Source organism: Podarcis pityusensis (assembly GCF_964106645.2).
Source record: "Podarcis pityusensis genome assembly, chromosome: 15".
In the NCBI taxonomy this organism is placed as follows: Eukaryota; Metazoa; Chordata; class Lepidosauria; order Squamata; family Lacertidae; genus Podarcis; species Podarcis pityusensis.
In genome coordinates, this window is record NC_138040.1 from 7,295,464 (window position 1) to 7,321,324 (window position 25,861).

Genomic DNA, 25,861 nt, shown 5'->3' on the forward strand with positions numbered 1-25,861 from the left:
AGAACTTTTTCTTTTAATTGCACTAGAAAATTATTTGCTAATAACAAAATCTAGCACATGAATGAGGTCAGGCTGACAGCGGTGGTTGCTGAGTGCCAACCAAAGCAGAGTAGACAGGGTGGGTTGGGGTCCTCTGTGGCTCTCCAGATGTTGTTGGACTACAACTCCCATCAGCCCCAGCAGCAAGCATGACCAATGGTCAGAGATGATGTGAGCTGGAATCCAGAAACACCTGCTGGGCCATAGGTTCTCCACTCTTGCATTAGATATGAGCAAATCTTTCTTTTATAGGCATGAAATAGTGAAATGCATTTTTTTAAAAAATGGTTGGGCTCACTCCAAGTTATATAGAATCAAATGCAGCCTGTAAGGTTGCCATACGTCCGAGGTTGGCAAAATGTCTGGGTTTTTGCCAACAGAACCAGTATGTGTGTGTTTGAGTATCACTCTTTGCCTTTTTGGGGTGAATTCCCAAAAAAGCTCAACAAATATGGCAAATGTTGTTGGCATTCGTCTTTCTCGAGAGACAGTGGAGCATGCCTCCAGGAGTGAAGTCTGTCAAGTTATACAGAGTCTATATAGCGTTTCCTAGAACAAAGAGTTCTGCAGAACCCCAAATCTTGCAGACTAGTCACAAAATTTCAATTAACAGGAGCTCAGCTTCATCCCCATTCCCTATTGTCCATTATCTGTGGCTTTCTCTTTCTTCTCCCTCCTATCTTCTTGTTGTCTGCAGCCCCACTGTCAGCATTTAGACTGTGAGATCTTAGGGTCAGGGAACAATCTAGTTTTATTTTTGCTACTCTAAAGTGTTATGGATATTGATGTATTTCAACAGGTATTTTACAGCTTTCTATTTCCACGAATAGTTTTGACCTTATTCTTTGCGTGGTCCACATCCCCAGCATTTTATATATACTGTTTAGAAATGGCTTCCAGATGCAGGAACAGTATACCTCTGAATATTTACTTATTACATTTATATACCACTTTTATCTTCCAAGGATTTCAGGGTGGTGTGCATGGTTCTTCTCCTTCCCATTTCAGCCTCACAACAACCCTGTGAGGGAGGTTAGGCTAAGAGATGGGGAATACCAGATGTGGAACAAGGGAAGACCCAATAGGAAATTAGATGGAGGAGAGAGTGGGTGTGAGTGAGGTTGTACAAATGAGCCCACCATACAAATGCAAAATTTACATTTGTTGCCCATTTTTGCCTCTGGCCCTACCTAGCACTGGCATGTGGCCCCCAAAAGGTTTCCCAGAAGAGAATGTGGCCCTTGGGTGGAGAATGTTTACCATCCCTGCAGTAGCTGCAGTGAGGTGCCTGCCTCAGGTGGGGAACACTGTACAGGGGAGGGTAATAATAATAATAATAATAATAATAATAATAATAATAATAATTTATTTATACTCCACCCATCCGGCTGGGTGGCTTCCAACAAAATATTAAAATACAATAATTCATCAAATATTAAAAGCTTCTCTAAACAGGGCTATTGTGGAGGTAATTTGCAGTTCTTAGGATTATTTGTGCTTTAAATGTATGGGGCGTACGCAGTCCAAGATTTGCTTGCCAGTCCAGTTAGCTTCTCCATATGCAATGTGCAGCAACATCTTGTTCTTCAACCTCAAAGCATCTTGAGCCATCCCTATCTGACCAGTCTGGGCATTTGGCCTGGCTACAGACAGCTTTGGCTCAGTGTCCTGAAATGTCAGGTTTAAAACGTCATTCGCCCCTCTCTGGCTAAGCGGACTGGAAAGGGAGAACTGAACAAAAGATGCATCGCACAATGGAGACTTCGGAAGTGTTTCTCTTTCATCCAATTATCAAATCAAAGCCTTCCCTGAAAGAACAAGGCCCTTTTAATCAAGGTAGGCAAACTGATGATTGCCATCATGTCTCCCACCTCAGAGGAGAAGGGACAGAGGGTGTGATCAGTGCGGCACCAGTCTGGGGTCTGCAAATACTGAGGTATTAACCTCTCAGCCAAGGACCGATTCACATAGATGGGTATTTATTGGGGTAGTTAATCCAAGCCTCTCAGGCGGGGATTTTGGGGAATATTTTACAGTCTGAGGGCCACATTCCTTTTTGGGATGCATTCCAAGGGCCGAATACCTGGGCCAGGCCTGGGAAAAGTGGGTGTGGTCAGACAGATATACACACCCACCCTATCGATCCAGGCTAGCAATAGGTATTATTACATGTGAAGGACACATTAGAGGAGGGGGCAAAGCAGAGCCAGTGAGAGGTGTGGCCTGGCTCCAGCCTCTTCTTGAGGGACCCAGAAGAGATGCCCAGAGAGCCAGCTTCAGCCCTCAGGCCTGAGATTCCCTACCCTTCTCCAAGGGAACACTAACTGAATGATTTTTGCTTCCGAGCAAAAGAGCAAGGCACACATCAATATAGATCAGGCATGATCTAACATCTCTGTATGCTTTGTGCGAGGAAATCAGGATGAATAGCCAATAAACAAGTTGTCTGGGGGAACTTTTAAGAGGCTCTCAGGCCATCACAAAAGATGGAGTTCTAGAACTGTGGAGTAGGAGGGGACACCAAGGGTCATCTAGTCCAACCCCCTGCACCGCAGGAACCTCAGCTGAAGCATCCGTGACAGATGGTCATCCAACCTCTGCTTTAAAACCTCCAAGGAAGGAGAGTCCATCATCTTCCAAGGTAGTCCATCCCACGGTCCAGCAACCCTAGCCATCAGCAAGTTCTTCCTGATGTTTAGTTGGAATCTCCTTCCTTGTAACTGGAAGTTCAGGTCCTACCCTCTGGAGCAGGATATGAGCCTGCTCAGCATTTTTTTCTGGGTTCCTGAGGACATTCCAATAGTTCTTTTGCCAGCAAAAGTAGGAGCATGGAGTGCCTCTGTCTATTTTCTCCATATGGCAGAACCCAGTCGTTGATCTAGAAAGGAAATGAGGGACTCAGCTACATTAGTAAAGAAACAGTGATTTGAATGTGCTATACATATGCAACACCAGATGGTGCCAGAGAGCAGAAAATTTTAAAAAGTGATTTTCCATACAGATTTTGTTGTTAAAATGATCTAATTTCTAACTTATTTATAACGTGGTTCCCCCCCCTGTTTTTAGATCCACCCAAGGTTTGATACATATTCCTGCATTGCAGGGGGTTGAACTAGTTGATCCTCAGAATCCCTTCAAATTCTATGATTTTATGAAATTATTCCAATAAAATTATCCATTCCACACTTTACTCTGGGGTTCCCAACATGGTGTCTTCAGATAGTGCCTGCAAGGCCCTAAGGCTCCCCTAATTTTAATTTTTTTAAATCAAAAAATCATACTGCCTGCAATCATAAAACATCTTTACTCAGAAGGAAGTGCCTTCTGAGTTCAGAGGGTTTTACTGCCTCTAGGAAGTGTGTTTAGGGTAGCAGCTTGAGTTTTGAGAAACCCTTCCTCATATCTGCTGGGTCATTGTATGCAGCTGATTCTCTTATCTAACAGTTGGGAAGTCGTGACCCTCCACACAGTTTATTGGACTCCAACTCCCACCAGCCCCTGGCCAGCATGGCAAATGAGTGAGGGATTCTGGGAACTGTAGTCCGAAAACATCTGAAGTTCTTTCAGATGTTGCTGGACTACAACTCCCACCATCCTGGACCATTGCTCAAGCTTGCAGGGGCTTATGGGAGCTGGAGTCTGACCACAGTTGGAGGACGCTGCCTTGGAGAAGGCTTCCCACAAGGTCCACTGCTGCCTTCACTCTTGCAGTCATGGCTGGTGCCCAGGTCCAGGCAGAGCCTGTGTGAGGCCCAGGGCGGGAGTCTTGTTCTTGCCATGACAGCGTAAGTCTGGCAGCCCCCCAGCAGGGTCCCCCAGTTGACTTTGCCCTCTGAGATCCGGGGCAAGTGCACCCGGCTGCCTGCACCCCCTCTGCATGGGGCTACTGGTGCCCATTGGGTCTGTTAGGGCGGAAGTGCAGGAAGGAGAGAAAAAGCCCATGATAGGAAGGACCAGCTAATTCTGCTTTGGTCCACATCATCCTCTGAACCAGTGGTTAGAGCAGGCACAGGCAAACGCCGGCCCTCCAGATGTTTGGGACTACAATTCCCATCATCCCTAGCTAACAGGGCCAGTGGTCAAGGATAATGGGAGTTGTAGTCCAAAACATCTGGAGGGCTGGAGTTTGCCTATGCCTGGGTTAGAGAGTGGTGCTGATCGTATACCAATTTGTAAGATTTTAATTAAGGCTTTTCATAATACATTACCATAAAAAAACAAAATAAACTAAAATGAAGGGGAAAGTGGAAGGGAAAAGAAGACAAAGTCCTCTTTCACCTTCACTTGTCCCACACAGAGAAAAGTGAATCCTCCCAGCTCTCGCCTGGGAGCATCCCTTTCTTCTCTTTCCTTCCCTGCCTCTCACACAAGAGTCCTTCATCACCCAACAATCACCTTCATCTGCATGTTAACCCCTCCTTAACCCTGAGTGGAGAACCACACAAAATATGAAAGACCAAAGCAGAGCGGAAACAAAAACAGAGCAGAAAAGATGAAGGCTGCAGGTTCGTTCCCCATAATATGGACCATGTCAGCCTTGCAGGGGGTTGGACTAAATGACCGCTGGGGTCTCAGTTCCAACTCTACAATTCTGTACTAAGATCCACAAACGGCAACATTAAGACTGCAGAGTGGGGGGAGGAAGCGGACAGGCAGGGCCACATCCTGGACTGTTGTACGTAGAAGAGCAGGCAGGTGGGGGCTGGCTGAGGGCAGACCGAGGGTGGTGGGGCAGTGCCCCATTTGCCCTAATGGAGAAGCCTCATTGCACTCTTGAAGTCTGTAAGGGGCAAAGAGGAGGAATCAGGACAGGTTCACGATATTCTAGTAGGAGGGTGCCGCAAGCTAGAGGCTAATGTGACTAGATACTTGAGGTTGCCTGGGGTTCTCCACAGGGTCCCATGCCTCTTATTTAAGAACCACAACACCTCAAGGACTGCCTCTCCCGATATAAATTAACACAGACTCTGTGATCATCATCAGATGCCCTTCTTTGTGTGCCTCCTCCAAGCGAGCCCCAGAGGGAGAAACATGAGAAGGGCCTTTTCTGCAGTGGCTTGCCTGGTGACTTCCTTATATATACTGAGGTAAAATTGTTACTCTTCAGCCAGGCCGATTAATATTCTACAGCCTTTTAAACGCGTTTGTGGGTCATCGTTTTGCTGTTTCTGTTATTTCTGCTTTTTGTCTCGTGTTATTATTCTGTGAACCAGCCTGAGATCTTTCGATGAAGGGCAGTATATAAATCCGATAAATCAAATAAAACAGGCACCCCCAAACTCAGCCCTCCAGATGTTTTGGGACTACAGTTCCCACCATCCCTGACCACTGGTCCTGTTAGCTAGGGATGATGGGAGTTGTAGTCCCAAAACATCTGGAGGGCCGAGTTTGGGGATGCCTGAAATAAAATAAACATAAAAGAGCCAGCTATGGTGCTGGAGGAGACTCTTGAGAGTCCCATGGACTGCAAGAAGATCAAACCTATCGATTCTTAAGGAAATCAGCCCTGAGTGCTTACTGGAAGGACAGATCCTGAAGCTGAGGCTCCAATACTTTGGCCACCTCATGAGAAGAGAAGACTCCCTGGAAAAGACCCTGATGTTGGGAAAGATGGAGGGCACAAGGAGAAGGGGACAACAGAGGACGAGATGGTTGGACAGTGTTCTCGAAGCTACCAGCATGAGTTTGACCAAACTGTGGGAGGCAGTGGAAGACAGGAGTGCCTGGCGTGCTCTGGTCCAGGGGGTCACGAAGAGTCGGACACGGCTAAAAGACTAAACAACAACAAAAGAGCCTGCTGGATCAGGCCAATGTGTCACCAATCCCAGCATCCTGTTCTCACAGTGGCCAACCATGGGAAGGCCGCATGCAGCAGCTGAGTGAATCAGCAAATCTCCTCACTTGGAATTTCCAGCAACTGGTCTTTGACATCGAGGTCTCTCTGGGTTTCGGGTTGGGCAGGATCCTGACAATCCCTGGCCTGAGCTACCTAGGATTTTGAGACTCTAAAGATCCCTGCACCAGGCGACCTGAGCTGGTGGGTCGGCAGAGATTCTGTGGTGCAAGAAGTCAGCCATCTGTGAAGGAACGCCTCAGCTTGGCCTTTGAGCAAATTCCATGCCCGTTTGATTGTAATAATGTTCTGTCACAGTCAGTAAGCCGGGCCTTGGCCGCTCTCCACACTTTTGGAAACACCGTGCTAATTGAGGCGATATTGTTCTCCTTCCCTTACTGCCATTCCCCACCACTGCCCCTCGGCCCCCTTCTCGCCAGACCCATCGCTCCTCTGGCAGGATGTCCAGAGGGAATTGCGGGAGACTTGCTTGGGTGTTTTCTCTCCCCCCCCCCCATCTCTCCACCCGTTACTATCCTACATGCCTCATTAATTCTTCTCAGATGAAGATCGCGGCCATTCTGCTTGCCCAGGGTTGCTGGGTTCCTCAGGGCCTCGGACAACACACCGTTTCTCAGAAGTTTCAGGCTCAAGAATTCTGTCCCATTGGGAATCGGTCGTGGGAAGGGACAGGTGGGGATGGGCAGAGGAGCTACTGTTATTGAAAGCAATCCTGACACTGTCAGGTGGAGGACACCTGCTGCGCATGCAGAAGGATCCAGGTTTGCTCCCCAATGGCATCTCAAAGTAGAGCTGGGGAAAGACTGCTGCCTGAAACCCTGGAGAGCTGCTGCCAGTCTGTGTAGACAATACCAAGCTAATGGACAAATGGTCTGACTTGGTATAAGGCAGTTTCTGGTGTTCGAGGGATGGGCGATTTTACCCATTTCAATTTCTCCCAAATTCTCATTTTTCCAACCTGAAATCCAGTTCTCCACCTTTCCACCTCAGTGTGCCTTTTTTTAAAAAGAACATTCTCATGAAAATTCTCCAGCATTTAGGTGCAAATTTCTCCTATACGTGTTTTTCCCCCTAATGTACACATTTTTGCAAAGCAATTTCTCCTGATATAATGCATTGTGTTGCTTTCACCAACAAATGCATTTATAGGCACACTTTAGCATGGGTGCTTTTGTACGTGTTGCTTGCCTGGAGAACTGCAGGCCTCGAAGGAGGGCTGCATTTCAATTTACCTCTCGTTTTGCTCGGCTTTAAATGTGAACTGAATTGAATCCGCCCCTCCCACACACCTGCTATGTTCCTAAGAGCGAACATATGTTCCTCTGAGGGATAGAATCCTAGTCACAGAATTGCAGAGTTGGAAGGGCCCCCCGAAGATCATCTAGTCCAACCCGCAGGAATCTTTTGCCCAACATGGGGCTTGAACCCACGACCCTGAGATTAAGAGTCTCACACTTTACTGACTGAGCTATCAGACTCCTCATTATTTGCAGTGCTTCCTGCACTGCAGGGGGTGGACTAGATGGCCCTGGGGGTTCCCCTCCAGCTCTACAATTCCACATTTCTCTACTTTATTTGGGGGGGGGGAACACCCACAGGATAGAACTTTGGATCAGATGAATGAGCAGCAGAATGAGCAGGAGGAGCCCCTGAAATGCAGCAGGGCTGACTTGGCACATTTTGAAATAAATGAAGGTAATGCCAAGGGTGAAAGAGGAGAACGCATAATATGGTCTGAAGCTCAACATCAAAAAAACGAAGATCATGGCCACTGGGCCCATCACCTCCTGGCAAATAGAAGGGGAAGAAATGGAGGCAGTGAGAGATTTTACTTTCTTGGGCTCCATGATCACTGCAGATGGTGACAGCAGTCACAAAATTAAAAGACGCCTGCTTCTTGGGAGAAAAGCAATGACAAACCTAAACAGCATCTTAAAAAGCAGAGACATCACCTTGCCAACAAAGGTCCATATAGTTAAAGCTATGGTTTTCCCAGTAGTGATGTGTGGAAGTGAGAGCTGGACCATAAAGAAGGCTGATCGCCGAAGAATTGATGATTTTGAATTATGGTGCTGGAGGAGACTCTTGAGAGTCCCATGGACTGCAAGAAGATCAAACCTATCTACTCTTAAGGAAATCAGCCCTGAGTGCTCACTGGAAGGACAGTTCCTGAAGCTGAGGCTCCAATACTTTGGCCACCTCATGAGAAGAGAAGACTCCCTGGAAAAGTCCCTGATGCTGGGAAAGATGGAGGGCACAAGGAGAAGGGGACAACAGAGGACGAGATGGTTGGACAGTGTTCTCGAAGCTACCAGCATGAGTTTGACCAAACTGTGGGAGGCAGTGGAAGACAGGAGGGCCTGGCGTGCTCTGGTCCATGGGGTCACGAAGAGTCGGACATGACTAAATGACTAAACAGCAACAATGCCAGAGGAGGTTGGTCTGCTTGGGTATATGGGGAGCTGCCTCACCAGCTTCAATCTGTTCCCTGCCACCCGCCTTCTTACTTGCTTAGCCAGCCCAGGGATGGCACTGCTGCCACCTTCCTCCTCCTCTTTACTGTGCTGCCCTCATCCAAGGAGAGGGTGGGACAGAAACTAAAATTAGTTGGCTCTGCCTGTCATTGGTTCTGACTCTGGCTGTCACTCACCCTAGCTCCACCCACTGTTGGGCTCCCTGTCTTCCACCCCATCTAGTCCCCAGTGGGCACCATCCACCACTGGGTAATATACGTGTTAAATCCAGAGCATCAGAATTGTCACTTGCAGCCACTGGGTGTAATAGTAAGCACAGACTCTGGCTTCCCATTAGCCCTTGCAAATGTGAAATGTGGAATGTGGTCAATGTGGAACAGCCCCTAAAAAACGCACAAAAAACCCCTATAACTTAATTTTATTTTTGTGGCAGGGAAGGCGAAAAATCAATTCCGAACTCGAAAGAGAAATTTAGAATCCCTTGCTCGTTTCTGTCTACCTGTGACAGAGTGATGAAGGGCTCATCCCGATTCAATCACATCCCTGCCAATCCAGGTCAAAAAGATTGGACTTCTTGTGATGTGGAAAGTGAAAACACTTTGGAATGTGTGGGCTAACACTTGCTATGAAGCGACTGTCCTCTAAAGTCCCCACCAACAAATCAGAATGGGTACTCTTTAAAGAGCCAGCACCATCTGATCTCCCTAAAAGCAAACTGGGATGAATGCTCATTAAACAAGTGGTGTGGAAGTGCCTCAAGAACGAATACAGTGGTACCTCGGGTTAAGAACTTAATTCGTTCTGGAGGTCCGTTCTTAACCTGAAACTGTTCTTAACCTGAGGTACCACTTTAGCTAATGGGGCCTCCCGCTGCCGCCACGATTTCTGTTGTCATCCTGAAGCAAAGTTCCTAACCTGAGGTACTATTTCTGGGTTAGTGGAGTCTGTAACCTGAAGCGTCTGTAACCCGAAGTACCACTGTATGTGATTTTTTTGATTTTTTTTTTCTGAAGGAAAGAAAACAAAGGTTCTATTTTACAATTTATTTTGAATGCATCAGTGCATTCAACAAACTGCACTCCGACCTCTCGGTCTGTGGGTGAGAGGTGTTTTTCACAAACAGGGCCATTAAAAAAACGTCTCCATGGGATTCTGACTCCTTTGGTTGAGGACGGAGCCCCTTCCCCCTCCTCACTTTCTCCAGCCTACACACACACACACACACACACACACACACACACACTTACAAGCAGTGATGTCATATTCGCCAGCTCCTTTAAACGTGTTTCATCTCCACCTTTGCTAAATATGACCTGTATTTGATCCCCCAGCCTCTGGCTGATGGGGAAGCTGTGGTTTTGGCTTTTTTTTTAAAAAAAAAAAGATAGAAAGAAGGAAAGTAAAGAAAGGAACCGGCATGAAAGAAGTCACTTATTTTTTTAATTTTTTTTAATATACTTTTGGCCTCCAAGCTCAATCAACTGCACAGGAATTGCTCAGAGTTGTTTCCACTTGCACTAAGGACGTCCTACTCCTAATATTTACAGTCTGAATTGCTGCAGTAGGTTCAGGCAGGTGGGAGTAAGGGGAACAGGTTGTCCCTTTGCAAAGGGGGAAGCGATGGAAGGGGCATTGGGGCGCTCTCTTTGGGCCCATGAGACAAGCGAGGGGGGGTGGAGAGTTGGGGGCTCTTTTAACACCTATACTTATCCTTATTGATTTGGTTTGTATGCCATCTCTTCCCTGGTGCTCCCCCCGCAAGCATTTCCTATCAGAAGAAGGGCAAATGCCACCGCCACGTACACAAATAGGACACAGCACACACACCCTCCAGCGTCCTGAGAAAACCCCTTAATTAATCCCGATTTTATTTTATTTTTTGGTAAGATTTACAAAAAGTAATGCAAAAAATGGAATTTTTTTTTTTTTAAGAAGAGGACAAGATTAGATGTGGATGCACAAAGCACTTTTTAAAAAATCAAGACTCCTTGTGCTCTGCTCTGCTCCCCTTTATTTCCCCCCAGGATGGCCCTGTCCCTGCCTGCTCCTCGGAGCCAGCGCATCATGCAGGGCTGGGCCTTGGCACCATGGCCTCTCTTCTTCCTCGCCTGCTCTCCAGCAGCCACTACCAGCTGCCCAAGGGAGGAGGCTGGCAGCAGTAGCCATGGATAGGCAACGGGATGCTCCCCTCGCTGCTGCCATCGCTGAAGTGCAACTTCCGCTTACATCATTGCCCGTTGTCAGCCTGGCAACCTCCCCCTCTGTGCCCTGTATTGTCTCCTGCGTTGCTGATGGCTTGAAAATGAGTGCAGGGTTTAAGTTGGGGTTCTAACCTGCGGTACAGAATGGTGTCATGAAGATGTGTTCCAAATGTTATTCTGCTATCCTATTGTTCTATGGAGCTATTCGCCCGGTCACACATAAAGGTAAACCATGGTTTGTTTAGTAAAACTATGGTTTGTTTTCCAGCACAAAGCCATGATGTAAAGCCATAATTTGTTGTTGGCTCACAAACCGTGGCTTGTTTCACCTTTGGTTTGGTATTACATTTGAACTCAATAGCCTCGCTTAACCACGGTTTGTTCCACCATTCCATTCCAGGCACTCATCAAGCCACAAAGTCATGAGGCCAAGGCAGCAACAAATAAACCAAGGTTTAGAGAAATAGGATGTTATGTGATATTCATAATGACTCAGGGTGCCCAGAACAAACCATGCTGAAAACAAACTATAGGTTAGAATTGTGTGTGAATGCAGCCATTGTATTACGAACACAAAAATGCCCAGTGTGAAACTGCAAGCCTATGTTTTGCCAAGCCAATAAAAGGCTCAAGCTGGTGCCATCAAAATATACAATCCAGTCATTAGGAAAGCATTTGCCCCAGCCTATGAACTGAGATACTCACAAGGCAGATGAACAGGAGCATTTTAGATCCTAGATAACTTTTGGAATTGTTTTATTTCGTTTCTAGCTTTTGGTGGGAGTTATTTAACATAATTACTTGAGCCTAATGCACCATCAAATCTAATGCGCATCTCATTTTTCAGAACCTTGAAACCCAAAAAGTATTTGCTGGTGGATGTAAATGTGCCATTGAATCTAATGCACACCTTAATTTTTGCAACATAAGTTGGCAAAAAAAGGTGAGCATTAGATTGGAGTAAATACGGGGTTTTGTTTGTTTTGCTTATTGGTTGCTTCTCAATAGCCTTGATATGTTGTGTGAAACAATCTTAAATCACGCTTTCAGACACTGCCCTGGAATCTTTTGATAAAGGGTGGTTAAGAATTATTTCAGATCCTATACTACATTATACATCCAGACTCGTCACTTTCCAGACTGTAAGGAACAGGGCCGTCTTTACCCATGAGGGCAAGGGGTGTGGGGCACCTGGCCGCCAAATTCTGGGGGGCACCAGGTGCCCACCGCTGAAGCCGCCTAAGCTCTTAACTATCTACCTGTTATGAAATAATAATAATTTTGATCAAGCTAGAAAAACAAAATACATATATACCTAGGTATTACCGAAATGTATACCTACTGTTTCACCAAAGGACTTTTAACTTTGTGCTCTCATTTACCAAAGATGCGCCGCACCAGCGCTGTACATGCGAAATTAACTCTTACATCAAAATATTATGTTACGTACTGTATTGAGCTGCTATGCGGCAGCAGGGTCAGCAGCTCCTTTCACACGACCAATGTTTCTCCTAAGTAGGTGCCTAAACAATACTTTTAAGTTTAAGTGTGGTGGTGTTGTTGTATACTTAAGTATAAGTGTATTGTAAATAAATGTGCAAATAAGGAAGTCTGTTTCTTTTTCCTCCCTTCTTTCGTAAACAAAAGATAAGGCGTGTGTGTGGTGTCTGACCTAAGCATAATAAAAGTTAATTTGGGGGCTAAACTAAATCTGGGGGCGCTGGGCGGAGCTTTGCACCCCGGCGGCGCAGATGCTAAAGACAGCGCTGGTAAGGAACTTTGAGCATCACGCACGACAAAAATGCCCCAGGCAGTCTTCTCAGCTGTTACTTCCCAATGCTTTGGGCCAGTTCTCCTCCTTGGGCACATACCGTATTTTTCGCTCTATAAGACGCACCCGACCATAAGATGCACCTAGTTTTAGAGGAGGAGAACAAGAAGAAAAAAATTCTCTCCCTCTCCGTGGCAGCGCCCCTTCAGCGAAGCGGCAGGAGAAGCGGAGCCCCTTCCATTTCTCCTCCGGCTTCACTGAAGGGGGGCTGCACAGAGAGGGAAAGCTGCGCAGCGCCTCTCCAGCGAAGCAAAGCCAGGAGAGCAAGAGGGATCAGTGCGCACCGACCCCTCTTGCTCTCCTGGCTTCAGCGAAAGCAACGCTAAGCCTTCGGAGCGCAGCGGGAGCTCCTGCTACACTCCGGAGGCTTCGTGTTGCTTTTGCTGAAGCCATGCAGCCTGCATTCGCTCCATAAGATGCACACACATTTCCCCTTACTTTTTAGGAGGGGAAAACTGCGTCTTATAGAGCAAAAAATATGGTATTTGCAGGAGTGATGTCCGTCATACCAAGGCCTGTGGGAAGCACTGGTACCACTCATTCCTTGGGAGACGCGGCGTAAGATCTTCCAAATGTGCCTTTCAAGTTGCAGGTGTTAGGACTAATCTGCAAGGGATCAAAGATCCTCCGTGCGTCCTTAAACCTCCCACGGACTGTACTTTTCTTTGGCAGAGGACAGACAACAGCATGTGTCTCTGTAACTGTGTGGCTAGGACAGGGTGGGGAAAACAAGGCAGTGGCCAGGCTGCTTCCAGGAACAGGCTACCTGCTGCTCAGAGAGGCTGAGCCAGCTGAGAATTCACTACCAGCCAGGTTCAAGGTTCTTGTGTTACTTCACGAAGCACGGAACAAGCAAGGCCGGAAGTACCTTGAGGGTCGCCTGACTCCATCTCAGTCACCGAGGTCATCTGAGGGGACACTTTTGATGATCCCACACATCTCCAAAGTTCAGCTGGCCTTGTCCTAGGGAACTCTTTGCCCTTTTTTCTGCTGCCTTCAGCACCTGGGACTTAGAGGGAGAACAGAATTGTAGAGTTGGAAGGGACCCCGAGGGTCATCTAGTCCAACCCCCTGCAGTCCAGGAATCTTTTGCCCAATGCGGGGCTTGAACTCATCACCCTCAGATTAAGAGTCTCGTGCTCTGCCAACTGAGCTATCTTCCCATCTGGAGGGATGAGCGCATAGGTCAGTGTTGGTTTCTCTTATTTTCCCAGTCGTAAGCTTGGCTCTCCACATTTCCACATCAGTTTGCATTTAAGAATAACAGTCCTTCTGAAAATTAATCCGCATTGGAGTGTTTTTTTCCCTCCCAGTATACATGTTTCCCTATGCAATTTCCCCCCTAATTTTGGCGTGTGATTTTTAAACCAAATATATGCATTTTAAACACACTTTCCCCTTGTAGCTGCCCAGAGTGGCTGGGGAAACTCAGCCAGATGGGCAGGGTATAAATAATAAATTATTATTATTATTGTAGATGCATTTATGTGCACATTACTTGCCTAGAAAACTGAACTGCGAAATTTGCAATGATGCAGACTTCCAAGGATAGTTGTGTTTTGGTTTGCGTATTGTTTCAGAAAGGACAAATTAGGTAAATTCACCTTGAAATGTGGACTGAAGGACATTTCCCCCCATCCCTACTCACAAGGTAGACTTCTCCTGAGCATGAGGGTTCCATTTAGACTACTTAACCATTTCTAGGCCATCTCACAAACTGGCCTAGTCCTAAACTAGTGGCCAATTAATTTCTTTGGCTAATTTTGTGCTTTGTGGAAATAAGTGCTTTTCAACGCACTCAGCTTTGCTTTGTGACCTATTGCAACTTCTATAACTACAAAGGAGGGAGGCACAGCTAGGGGAAAAAATGACTTCTTGTTGCTCCAATAATTGATGTCTTTTGAGCACTTTGCAAACAAATCCTGGATTTTCTTTGTCCAGGAGGTAAATAACAGCCACTTTGAAGTTATCCTCCTCACTTTTGGAAAGCAAAGAAAGAGAGAAACACATTCAGTATCAGCCATCAACCTCCCTGAACTTTTTTTTTTAATAAAAAAGACGTCAACAGGCATGAACAAGAAGTCTATATGTGCATTTCTTGAGTGAAATTGCTGCAACAATTAATATTCATTTTGGGGTGCAGATTAGTAACTGATGGAGACCGTAAGGGTGCAGAGGAGAAATGTTATCTATAGCCACCCTTCACCTTCTTTTAAATAAATATCGCAACATACATAAATATCAATGGCCACATCAGGTTACACTGCAACATGTCGTTGCTGCAACCATAGCACATTCAAAGTGGATGTGTGCTGGTTCATCCACACTTCATTCTGCATTATCAGTTGTTTTGTGAGGGTTTCCCAATGTGGCCATATTATGGTCATTTGGAGGGCTACTCTGGCACTACAGGGCAGCAAAAGCAGGACAACACACATACCGTATTTTTTGCTCTATAAGACTCACTTTTTCCCTCCTAAAAAGTAAGGGGAAATGTGTGTGCATCTTATGGAGCGAATGCAGGCTGCGCAGCTATCCCAGAAGCCAGAACAGCAAGAGGGATTGCTGCTTTCCCTGTGCAGCGATCCCTCTTGCTGTTCTGCCTTCTGAGATTCAGAATATTTTTTTTCTTGTTTTCCTCCTCCGAAAACTAGGTGTGTCTTATGGTCTGGTATGTCTTATAGAGCGAAAAGTACGGTATATTCTGTGGGACATTTGTGGGATGAAAAGGATTTCAGCAGGAATTTATGGGACGTAGACTGACTGGAAACAAAACGGTGTGACCACCCTGAAACCTTTGCAGGAGCAAACAGCGCTGTAAATAGGATCAAGTATAACCACCCCAACATCACAAGCACAAAAGTAATGCTCTCAAACTAACTTTTCATACCACTGAGGACTGCCCCACTTTAGCGCAAGGGGTTGCATGGCCTCAAGGGTCAGAAAGAAAGGGGAATGCGTCTTCAATAAAATCACCCTCCCCAACCCCACCCCCCAGAGCAAGAGATACTTGCACAAGACACACGTACTTTGAACAGGGGTCCTTCTGCTCCATTGAACACTCATCCAATGGCGTTTGGGTTAATATTTAAGAAAGGAACCGAGGAAAAGGTAACACACTTGAAAAGGAAGATTCTGCTTTCCTTGGGGAACAAACTCTAAATTTTGTTTAATTTTAATTGGGGTGGGGGAGGTTGCATCCAATGTTAATCCTACCCAGAGCACACCTATTTAACTTAATGAACTTGACTAAAATGAGTCCCGTTAATTTCAATGGGTCTACTCTGTCCATGTTTGTGTTTGCAAGCGTAATGACACACCAGATCTCAGATGGGGACAATTTAGAGCAGGGAAATGGCAGGTGGGGAAGGGGTTAAGCAGCCTCCCCTGCCTTCACTCTCCCACTCAAAGCAGAACCCCCTGGAGCTGTTTTTCATTTAAAGCGGTGTGGTGTGTGTGCGTGTGAAACCCCACTTATTAGGGTTTCATGACACACCTTGCATATATGCGGATATTGTGTGTGCTTTTCCGCAACACATCACGAAAAGGCTGTTCCCTGTTTCGACTTCTGAGATAACCTGCACAGTCATGAACCTGGTCTGCGATGCCAGCCTTCATTTCAAAACACAGGAAGTGAGTAATGGCATCGCCGTGGGCAGCAGAAACAAGATGCGGTGACCTTCAGACCCCTAAAAGGGACCCATTTCGACAGGCTGAATAAATTGAGCTTGGCAGCGGCAGGTGTTACTGGAAGATTCTGCTGGGACGCAGTGGGGCAGGGGAGGAAAACATCACATTTGGACTGGACACCCTGTAAGGGGTAGTTCTGAATGAACAACACCTGGAATGGTGAGCTGGCAAAGGCGAGTTTCAGGTATGAAACACAAGAAGTGCAGAAACCCTGAGAAGCAGCCTTCAAGCCCCACACCCCAGTCTGAACCTCTTCAGACTTGAATGCAGAAGGTTCCATGTTCAATACTAGGGCATCTCCAAGTAGGGGTTTTAGAATCACAGAATTGTAGGGTTGGGAGGGACCCCAAGGGTCATCTAGTCCAGCCCCTTGCAATGCCGGAACCACAGCTAAAGAATCCCTGGCAGATGGCCACCCAACCTCCGCTTGAAATCCTCCAATGGAGTCCACTACCTACTGACAGAGTCCACTCAGAGGCAGATTTAAGGGAGCATGACTGGTTCGGTCACACTGGGTGTGGAGCCTCGGGGACGTGGGTGGCGCTGTGTCGAAACCACTGAGCCTCTTGGGCTTGCCAATCAGAAGGTCAGCAGTTCAAATCCCTGCAATGGGGTGAGCTCCCGTTGCTCTGTCCCAGCTCCTGCCAACCTAGAGGTTCGAAAGCACACCAGTGCAAGTAGAGAAATAGGTACCACTCTGGCAGGAAGGTAAACAGATTTCAGTGCACACTGGTTTCCGTCACAGTGTTCCGTTGCACCAGAAGCAGTTTAGTCATGCTGGCCACATGACCTGGAAAGCTTTCTGTGGACAAATGCTGGTTCCCTTGGCCTGAAAGCGAGATGAGCACCACAACCCCATAGTTGCCTTTGACTGGACTTAACCACCCAGGGATCCTTTACCTTTGGAGCCTTGGGGACTCTGCCAGGGACACTGCAACTATGATTTAGAATGGAGTGCGAGAGGTGAGGAGGCGTTGACTTTTGGCGTCACACAGGGCGCTGTTGAAATTGGAGACCCCAAGAACAGCCACTGGTCCATTCCACAGTCTGACAGCTCTTGCCAAAGTTCTTCCCAATGTTAAATTGGAATCTCCTTTTTTTGTAATTTGAATGGTCCAGGTCCCATTCTCTAGAGCAGCACCTTCAGATATTTGAAGGTGGCTATCCTATCACCTCTCAGTCTTCTCTTCTCCAGGCTAAACGTACCCAACTCCTTCAACCATTCCTCATAAAGTTGGGAATGTTGTGGTGGTGGTTTCAACTTCTATACTGCCCTTCACCCAAGGATCACAGGGTGGTTTGCCATTGCTGTTGGCACCTGTCTGTCTGGAGAGACAATGGAGTGTGCCTCCAGGGGTAAAGTCAAACCACTTCATTGGCTGCTGGCATCGAAGTGATCTCTCCAAGGCAGTGTGTATGGAGGTCCTGGGCTGCCCAGACGACAATACCCCTCACTTGGCCTTGCTGATGTGGTCCAAAGGAAATCAGAGCAGCACATTTAGAATATAAAACAGGGGTAGGCAACCTAAGGCCTGCGGGCCGGATGCAGCCCAATCGCCTTCTCAATCTGGCCCGTGGACGGTCCGGGAATCAGCGTGTTTTTACATGAGTAGAATGTGTCCTTTTATTTAAAATGCATCTCTGGGTTATTTGTGGGGCATAGGAATTCGCTCATTTCCCTCTCCCCCTGCAAAATATAGTCCAGCCCACCACATGGTCTGAGGGACGGTGGACTGGCCCACGGCTGGAAAAGGTTGCTGATCCCTGATATAAAAGAACAAAAATACACACATGTAACAAACAAAAACAGTACCCCACCCCCAACACACTCATGGAATGTTAGCCAAAGGCCTGGGAGAAAGGGTATGTTTTTGCCTGGCACTTAAAGAAATGCAACGAAGACCAGAGTTCCCCTTCCGGAAGGCAGAGCTGAAATGTCAGCTCCTGACCTTGTAAAAACCATCAACAGAAATATTAATGTGATTCTTCATGCAAATAGGATCCTAAAGCCTTAGTGCTAGTTCAAAATCATGCCTGGGTCTTTAGCAGGTAAACCTTGACTGCATTCTATTTTACGCACTCCATTCTATGGGCATCAACAGAACTAGGGCCTCTTTCTTTCATTTCAGGTAAAAAAAAAGAGAGTTAAAATAAAGGAGATATAAAGAAGGAACAAAAGGGAGCAAGAAAAGGAGAAGGGGGAGGAGAGAGAGAGAAATAATTATTAGTGGACCCTGAGTCTGGAAAGGTTCAAAGCTAGGGCTTCGCATAGGTACCTGGTTGGTTACTGTGAAAACAGAATGCCAGCGTAGATGGTCCTTTGGCCTGAATGAGTAGGGCTTATGATCTTAGCAGCTGGATTCTGAAATTGCCAGCAGCTGCACAGCAGAATGAGCAGGTACACACCAGGAGAGATCACTGGTCACAGTCATCCCCACTACAGTGGGGTGTATTATACTGCTATTTAAAGATTTGCATCTCTGATATATAAATTAGCACATGCACATTTATGTAAATCTCTGTCATCTTGACAATGGGTAAATGGCCACCTGATGCAATCTTGAGGATGATGCCCTATTGATTACAGTCACACTTTCTTTTGAGTAAACATGTGCAATATTGCACTGCAAGATGAGACTTTTTTTGCCAATGGGCCCCGGTACAAATTTTATTTTGGGGTGTGTGTGACCCAATGGAATGAGTGTTATTTGTTTATTCCCTGCTTTTAAAACAGTTTTCAAAAGTGGCTTACAGAATAACAAAGTGTAATAACAACAATAATAATAAAAAGTGAAACTTAAAATATATAAAGTATAAAATGCAGCAGTTTTTTTAAAGCAGCAAATTTAGAAATTCACAATTAAAAGAAAGCAGAAGTCAATTATAAAACACATTTTTTCTTTTCTTTTCTTTTCTAAATCAACATTTGCCTGCTTCCGTCCAGCCACTTTATTGAGACGATTTGTTTGAAGGGAAGTTAGATGTTGCGCCATGAAAATGTTATCCCACATTTTCCAGCGCATTTCCTCATCACTTTCCTTGTTGCAAAAAATCTAATTCCAAATGAACTCTGATTGTGCAACCTTCATTTGCCGATACCTAGTTGGAATCCTGCCTGAAAACAGCAACAGTCTGGAAGTGTCCTAAAACAGAAAGGGAGGGCTCTTGCTGGACCTCCCTGGGAGAGAGCTCCACAGCTGTGGTCCCACCACCAAACAGGCCCTGTTCCTGATGTCCATCCATCAAATATTTGCTAAAGCCAAGCCAGAAAGCAGAATCATTGGTGCTGTTTGTGAACCTATTTATTTATTTATTTAACCAAGGTGACTCATCCACACTCCTGCATTTTTGGTCTTGATCCTGTTTGCTCACCAATCCATTCCTGGACTCTTGCCGATAATCAATCAATCAATTAAATTTTCTATGCCACCCTTCACCTGAAGATCACAGGGTGGTTTACAATATGAAAACACAAAATACATACCATAATAACAAACAAAAACAATACCCCCACACACAAAGTTTAAAAGGCCATAGATTGTTTAATTAGCCAAAGGCCTGGGTGAAGAGAAATGTTTCCGCCTGGCGCCTAAAGATACGTAACGAAGGCGCCAGACGTGCCTCCCTGACGAGAGCATCCCACAAGCGGGGAGCTACTGCAGAAAAGGCCTCAAGTTGCCACCTTCTGGACCTGTTGCAGAGGAGGCAAACAAAGAAGGGCCTCAGAGGAGGAATGCAGGGTCTGGGTAGGTTCATATGGGGAGAAGTGGTCCCTGAGGCTTTATAGGTCAAAACCAGCACTTTGAACTAGACTTCTGTAAATAAATATGTCCATAAACCGATCCTAAGATGATTCCAAGTGGGGCTATGTGAAAGGAATAATCTTCTATTACTGCTTATACAGTGGTACCTCGGGTTACATACGCTTCAGGTTACATACGCTTCAGGTTACAGACTCCGTTAACCCAGAAATAGTGCTTCAGGTTAAGAACTTTGCTTCAGGATGAGAACAGAAATCATGCTCCGGTGGCGCAGCGGCAGCAGGAGGCCCCATTAGCTAAAGTGGTGCTTCAGGTTAAGAACAGTTTCAGGTTAAGTACGGACCTCCGGAACGAATTAAGTACTTAACCCGAGGTACCACTGTACACTTAAAGCACATTACCACCAAAAACCAAAAACAGGTTTTGCTCTGTTAGGGGAGAACTACAGTTCCCACGAATCTTCGGGTAGAAAAATGTGCTTCAAATGTACCTTGTGCGTGCACAGCCTCTCACTGCTGTTGACTGGTTTTGGAGGCGAGAGTCACGTTTAGCACCCTGAGATAGTTAAAAACACCTATACACTCATCTCTTTCCAGCCGCCTTTCCCACAAGACATGAAGCCGTGGCCCTTGATCCAGCTAGTGACCCTTCGCAAAGGCAAAATTGGTTGTTTGGGGTCCTAATTTGATTGTCTTCTCCTTTCCCAAGAGGGCCTCGGGTAGCTGGGTGGGGGAGGCACAGCCAAAAACTGCCCATTTTCTCGAGCGCGTTTCCTACTGGATACGTCAACCCTCTTCTCAGCAGACCGAACTTGATCTGGGGGAGAGCGTTAGCAGAGGCAGTCTCCCAGAACCCGACGGTTAGACCCAGGTGTGGAATAATCTCCAGCCGTCAACCAGAGAAGCAAGGGGCCAGGGGACGACCTCAGCTTCTAGGCTGAAAAGCCTAAAGCTTGGAAACTTTGGTGGGGGTCTCCGAGAAGACTGGCTTTTCAAAACGAAGGTTTGGTTATTATTATTTTAACGAAACAGACTCGCACACAAGTAGAATGAAGGAGATGGAAACGGGGAGAGCAATAAATATTTTTTTTTTTTCAAAAAAGGGGAAAAAAATCAAAGAAAATTGGCCAAGCCAATGGCCCGTGACCGAGTCGGCCTCAGCGACTGTAGTGTGTGACTTTGATTCTCCTATCATAACCCTCCTGAATTAAAAATGCGGGCAATTACTTGCATGGCTTCCCTCCGATGAGGGCCAGGCCTGGGCCTCATTAATGCAAGCGCACAGAGGAAAGTCGTTAGCGCTTGTGAAATGGAATGTTTCTCTGAGAACAGTTCCGCTTGAGGGGGGAATTTAAAAAAAGAAAAGAGAAGAGAAAGAGAAAAAGTCCAGAGAAGAAATTGGGAGGGTAGGGGAGAGAGAAAAGGAAAACGTTAAATTTCACACCGTTCTGAGCAGAGCGAGAGCGACGGAGTCACGCAGGTGGCCTGGATGACACCTTCGCTGGGGAAAGCCAAAACGACAGCCACCCAAAAGTTAAAACAGAGGCTCTCCTCGCATGTTGCCCACGCTTCGCCCTGCAAAAGGTGAAATTTGACCCACCCACGCACACAGAGGAAAATATAGGCATCTCTCTTTCCTTAAACAGGTGGAGCTGGCTGTTAACTGGATTTCACTGGAGCACAATAGAAAGGTGGCCACGGGACTGCCATAGGCCAGCTGCCTCACATCTCCAAGCTGGAAGGCTGATGGTGTTCCCAGTGGGGAGTTTTGCCACCCATCCTTACGTCGGACCCGCAGGCAATGGTGGGCTGAAATTCACTGCCCACTTTGGGGTTTTGGCAGAGAGGTGCAGGACAATTAACCCTCCCTCATTTGTAAAGATAGAGAGAAAATAGTCTTTCTTGTTTGTTTCCGAATTTCACAAAATACGCCGAGCTGGAGAAGGGAACGTGGATAGGTGATATACATAGTTTGGGGCTGATGGGTATATAAAGGTAAAGGGACCCCTGACCGTTAGGTCCAGTTGCGGACGACTCTGGGGTTGCGGCACTCAACTCGCTTTACTGGCCAAGGGAACCGGTGTACAGCTTCTGGGTCATGTGGCCAGCATGACTAAACCGCTTCTGGTGAACCAGAGCAGCGCACAGAAACGCTGTTTACCTTCCCGCCGGAGTGGTACCTATTTATCTACTTGCACTTGATGTGCTTTCGAACTACTAGGTGGGAAGGAGTTGGGACCGAGCAACAGCTCACCCTGTCGCGGGGATTTGAACCACCGACCTTCTGATCGGCAAGCCCTAGGTTCTGTGGTTTAGACCACAGTGCCACCCGCGCCCCGATGGGTATATATATATATTCCTTATTATTATTACTTAGTACATCTGTATCCCATCTTTCCTACAAGGAGCTCAAGGTGGAGAACTAAGTTCTCCCCCTCTTCCCCATTTTATCCTCAAAACAACCCTGTGCAGTAGGCTAGTGTGAGAGTGAGTGACTAGCCCAAGGTCACCCTGGGAGCTTCATGGCCCAGTGGGGATTTGAACCTGCGTCTCCCATGCCCTAGTCTGACACTCTAACCGCTACACCTCACTGGCACAGCAGCAGCTAGGCCATATTGCACCACAGGGGTGGCTGGGCAAAGTTGGAATATAGAGAGCCAGTATGGGGGTCAAGGGTGGAGTCTAGAAGATTTTGCAGAAGGGGTTCCTCAGAATTTTGTCCCTACAAACATGGGCTGTTTGAGGTCAATTTAAAGGGGGTGCCATAATTACGCCCTTACCTCTAAGATTATAAGAGCAGCTATTGTGGATCAGGCCAGCACCCTGTTCTCATTGTGGCCAGCCAGATACCTATGGAAGCTCAGAAGCAGAACCTGAGCACTCTTCCATTTTCTGATTTCCAATGACTGGCATTCAGAGTAACGTTGTCTCTGACAATGGAGGCAGAATACAGACATCGTGACTAATAGCCGCCGATAATCTTAATTTGTCTCATCCTCTTCTGAAGCCATCCCAGTTGGTGCCCATCACAACTACATCCCGTGGGAGGGAATGCCATTGTTCCATCTTACACGATACTTTCTTTCGCCTGTCCCAAGTCTTCCAGCATTCACTTTTATTGGATGTCCCCTGGGTCTAGTATTATGAGAGAGGAAGGAGAAGCTTCTGCAAGCCCCGAAGCTCCTATGTTATTATATGTGATCAATCACATTTGTTTGATCAACACACACCTTTCCTCCAAAGTGCTCAGGGTGACTCACACTCTCAAGACCGTGTGGCACCTTCAAGACTACCATATTTACTGCAACACAAGCTGAAGACTCCATTGGTTTCCGCAACATTTTATGTGACAACAGAGAATTAGAGGGACGTGGGTGGGATCAGAAGGTTGGCAGTTCGAATCCCTGCAACAGGGTGAGTTCCCGTTGCTCAGTCCCTCCTCCTGCCAACCTAACATTTCGAAAGCACATCAAAGTGCAAGTAGAGAAATAGGTACTGCTCAGGCAGGAAGGTAAACGGCATTTCCGTGCGCTGCTCTGGTTCGCCAGAAGCGGCTTAGTCATGCTGGCCACATGACCCGGAAGCTGTACGTTGGCTCCCTCGGCCAATAAAGCGAGATGAGCGCCGCAACCCAAGAGTCGGTCACGACTGGACCTAATGGTCAGGGGTCCCCTTACCTTTAACTAACGGAGAATTGGATAGTGCTCAACTATCACCATCCCTGAATATGGGCCACTCCAGCAGGGTCTAAGGAGAGCCAGAGGAAAACAATATCTGGCAGACCACAGGTGTCCCCGCCTCCCTGATGAGCTGCAAGAGAAGAAAGGGGGGCTTGCACCTTTAACAATTGTGTAGTAGCCAAAGGAGTTTCAGCAAGTTTGTTCCTTTGTTTTATTTAACAAAATTTATAGGGTTGGGGTGTTTTTTGTTCTTAATTGTTTTTAATGGGAAGTCACTCTGGGTCGCTGTGTGAGGACAGCAACAAACAAAATATTTTAAAAATGCAGTGTGTAATTTCACCCAACTTTCTCCTGTAATGCTAGCGTAATGGCAGCCGATGCTGATTTTAATTTTAATGAGCTACAGATAATAGCCATCTCCTTAGAACCTCACTGCCTTTGCCTTCTTCCCCACCTGCCCTGCCCTGCTTACAAGCACCTCTTCTACAAGCAGAGTCAGCCAGCAACTCCCAGCTGGCTGATAGCTGGCTGCTGTTATTATTATAATTCTTCGGAGCTCAATATATATATATATATCTTTGAACCGCTGCAGGGAGGACAAGGGGAGTCAGAGTCATCCCAGAAACACATTCACTTGCAACTGCCTCCTCCATGTTGGCAAGTCAGGATCTTCTGACATCCCATAAATCAAGCCAGCTCAGAAATCGGCTAGGAGAGAAAACACCACCAAAGGAGTTGCAAATGTGGGAGGAGGGAGGGAGGAACTAGAGGATCTATGGGAATGGTGTGCTACTTGGAGGGGTTCCTTGTCACCAATGGAGGCAGGTCCATAAGGGCGAACTGGGCACTGCCCCACCAACCTCAGTCTATCTTCAGCCAGACAATCACCTGCCTGCTTCCTCTGCTGACCTCAAAGAACTCAGCAGGGAACAGGATGCAGGCAAAATTAGATTTAGCCTTGTCTGTCAGTTGATTTTGGCTTCATCTATTGTTGGGCTCGAGGGACACGGGTGGCGCTGTGGGTTAAACCACAGAGCCTAGGACTTGCCGATCAGAAGGTCGGCGGTTCGAATCCCCACGACGGGGTGAGCTCCCGTTGCTCGGTCCCTGCTCCTGCCAACCTAGCAGTTCGAAAGCACGTCAAAGTCAAGTAGATAAATAGGTACCGCTCCGGCGGGAAGGTAAATGGCGTTTCCGTGCACTGCTCTGGTTCGCCAGAAGCGGCTTAGTCATGATGGCCACATGACCCGGACGCTGTACACCAGGTCCCTCGGCCAATAAAGAGAGATGAGCGCCGCAACCCCAGAGTCGGTCACGACTGGACCTAATGGTCAGGGGTCCCTTTACCTTTACCTTACTGTTGGGCTCCCTGCCTTCCACCCCATCAACTCCAGTGGGCACCATCCACTACAAGCAAAACGTTAAAATGCCAGGTTTGCATTTGATCAGCCGCCTAAGAAGCACCACGGGTGACCAGACTGTGCCTCTCCTGTAATCCAGCTGCCTCTTTGGTCGCCTCCAGACTGTCAGCAGTTTGTGGGAAGAACTGGACGGCGCACCATAAATGTGGATTTGTGCAGCACTCTGTTGCAACAAAGAAACTGGGGAAAAAACCCTACGGACTTTTTGCAGTTAGGAAAGTGATGGGGAAATATTCGGAAAAACATGGGATAGACAAATAATTAATGGGAAGACATATTAAGTACCCCACAAGCAAATCAGGATGAACACTCAGTGAAGACTGAACACAGTCTAACCTCCACAAAAGCTTTGTGCAAGCAAATTAGGGTGAATGTTTGTTCTCCCACAGCCTCCCTGCAAACAAATCAAAACGGATGCTCATTAAAGATCAGACATGAGCCAACATCTCTGTATGCTTTGTGCAAGGAAATCAGGCTGAATAGCCAATAAACAAGTGTCTGGAGGAGCTCTAAGAGTCTCTAAGGCCATCACAAAGATGGCATTCTGGAACTGTAGAGTTGGAAGGGATCCTGAGGGTGATCTAGTCCAACCCCTGGAAGTGCAGGAATCTTACCTGAAGCATCAATGACAGATGGCTATCCAACCTCCAATGAAGGAGAGTCCACCACCTTCGGAGGGAGACCGTTTCAACTGTTGAATAGCTCTTACTGACAGAAAGTTATCCCTAGTATTAGAATGGAATCCCCTTTATTGTCATTTGAATGCACAGGTCCAGGTCCCACCCTCTGGAGCCGGAGAAAACAAGCTTGCTCCATCTTTCACATATAATGCACTGCATAGCTGGATTACTGCAGTGCATTAAGCATGGGTTTCCTTTTAAAGAGTATTTGAAACTCCAGTCGTTTCAGAA

The 25,861-nt window shown here is 46.8% G+C and overlaps 1 long non-coding RNA gene across 1 annotated transcript in view; it reads right to left on the reverse strand.

The window, feature by feature from the left end:
• LOC308464175 overlaps positions 1-25,861 on the reverse strand; it is a 38,073-nt gene continuing 12,212 nt past the window's right edge. The window contains exons 2-3 of the long non-coding RNA XR_013979920.1: positions 13,268-13,408; positions 1-2,917 (exon numbers count right to left, since the gene is read on the reverse strand). This is a non-coding gene — a long non-coding RNA (uncharacterized lncRNA). The remainder of the gene's footprint in view (positions 2,918-13,267; positions 13,409-25,861) is intronic.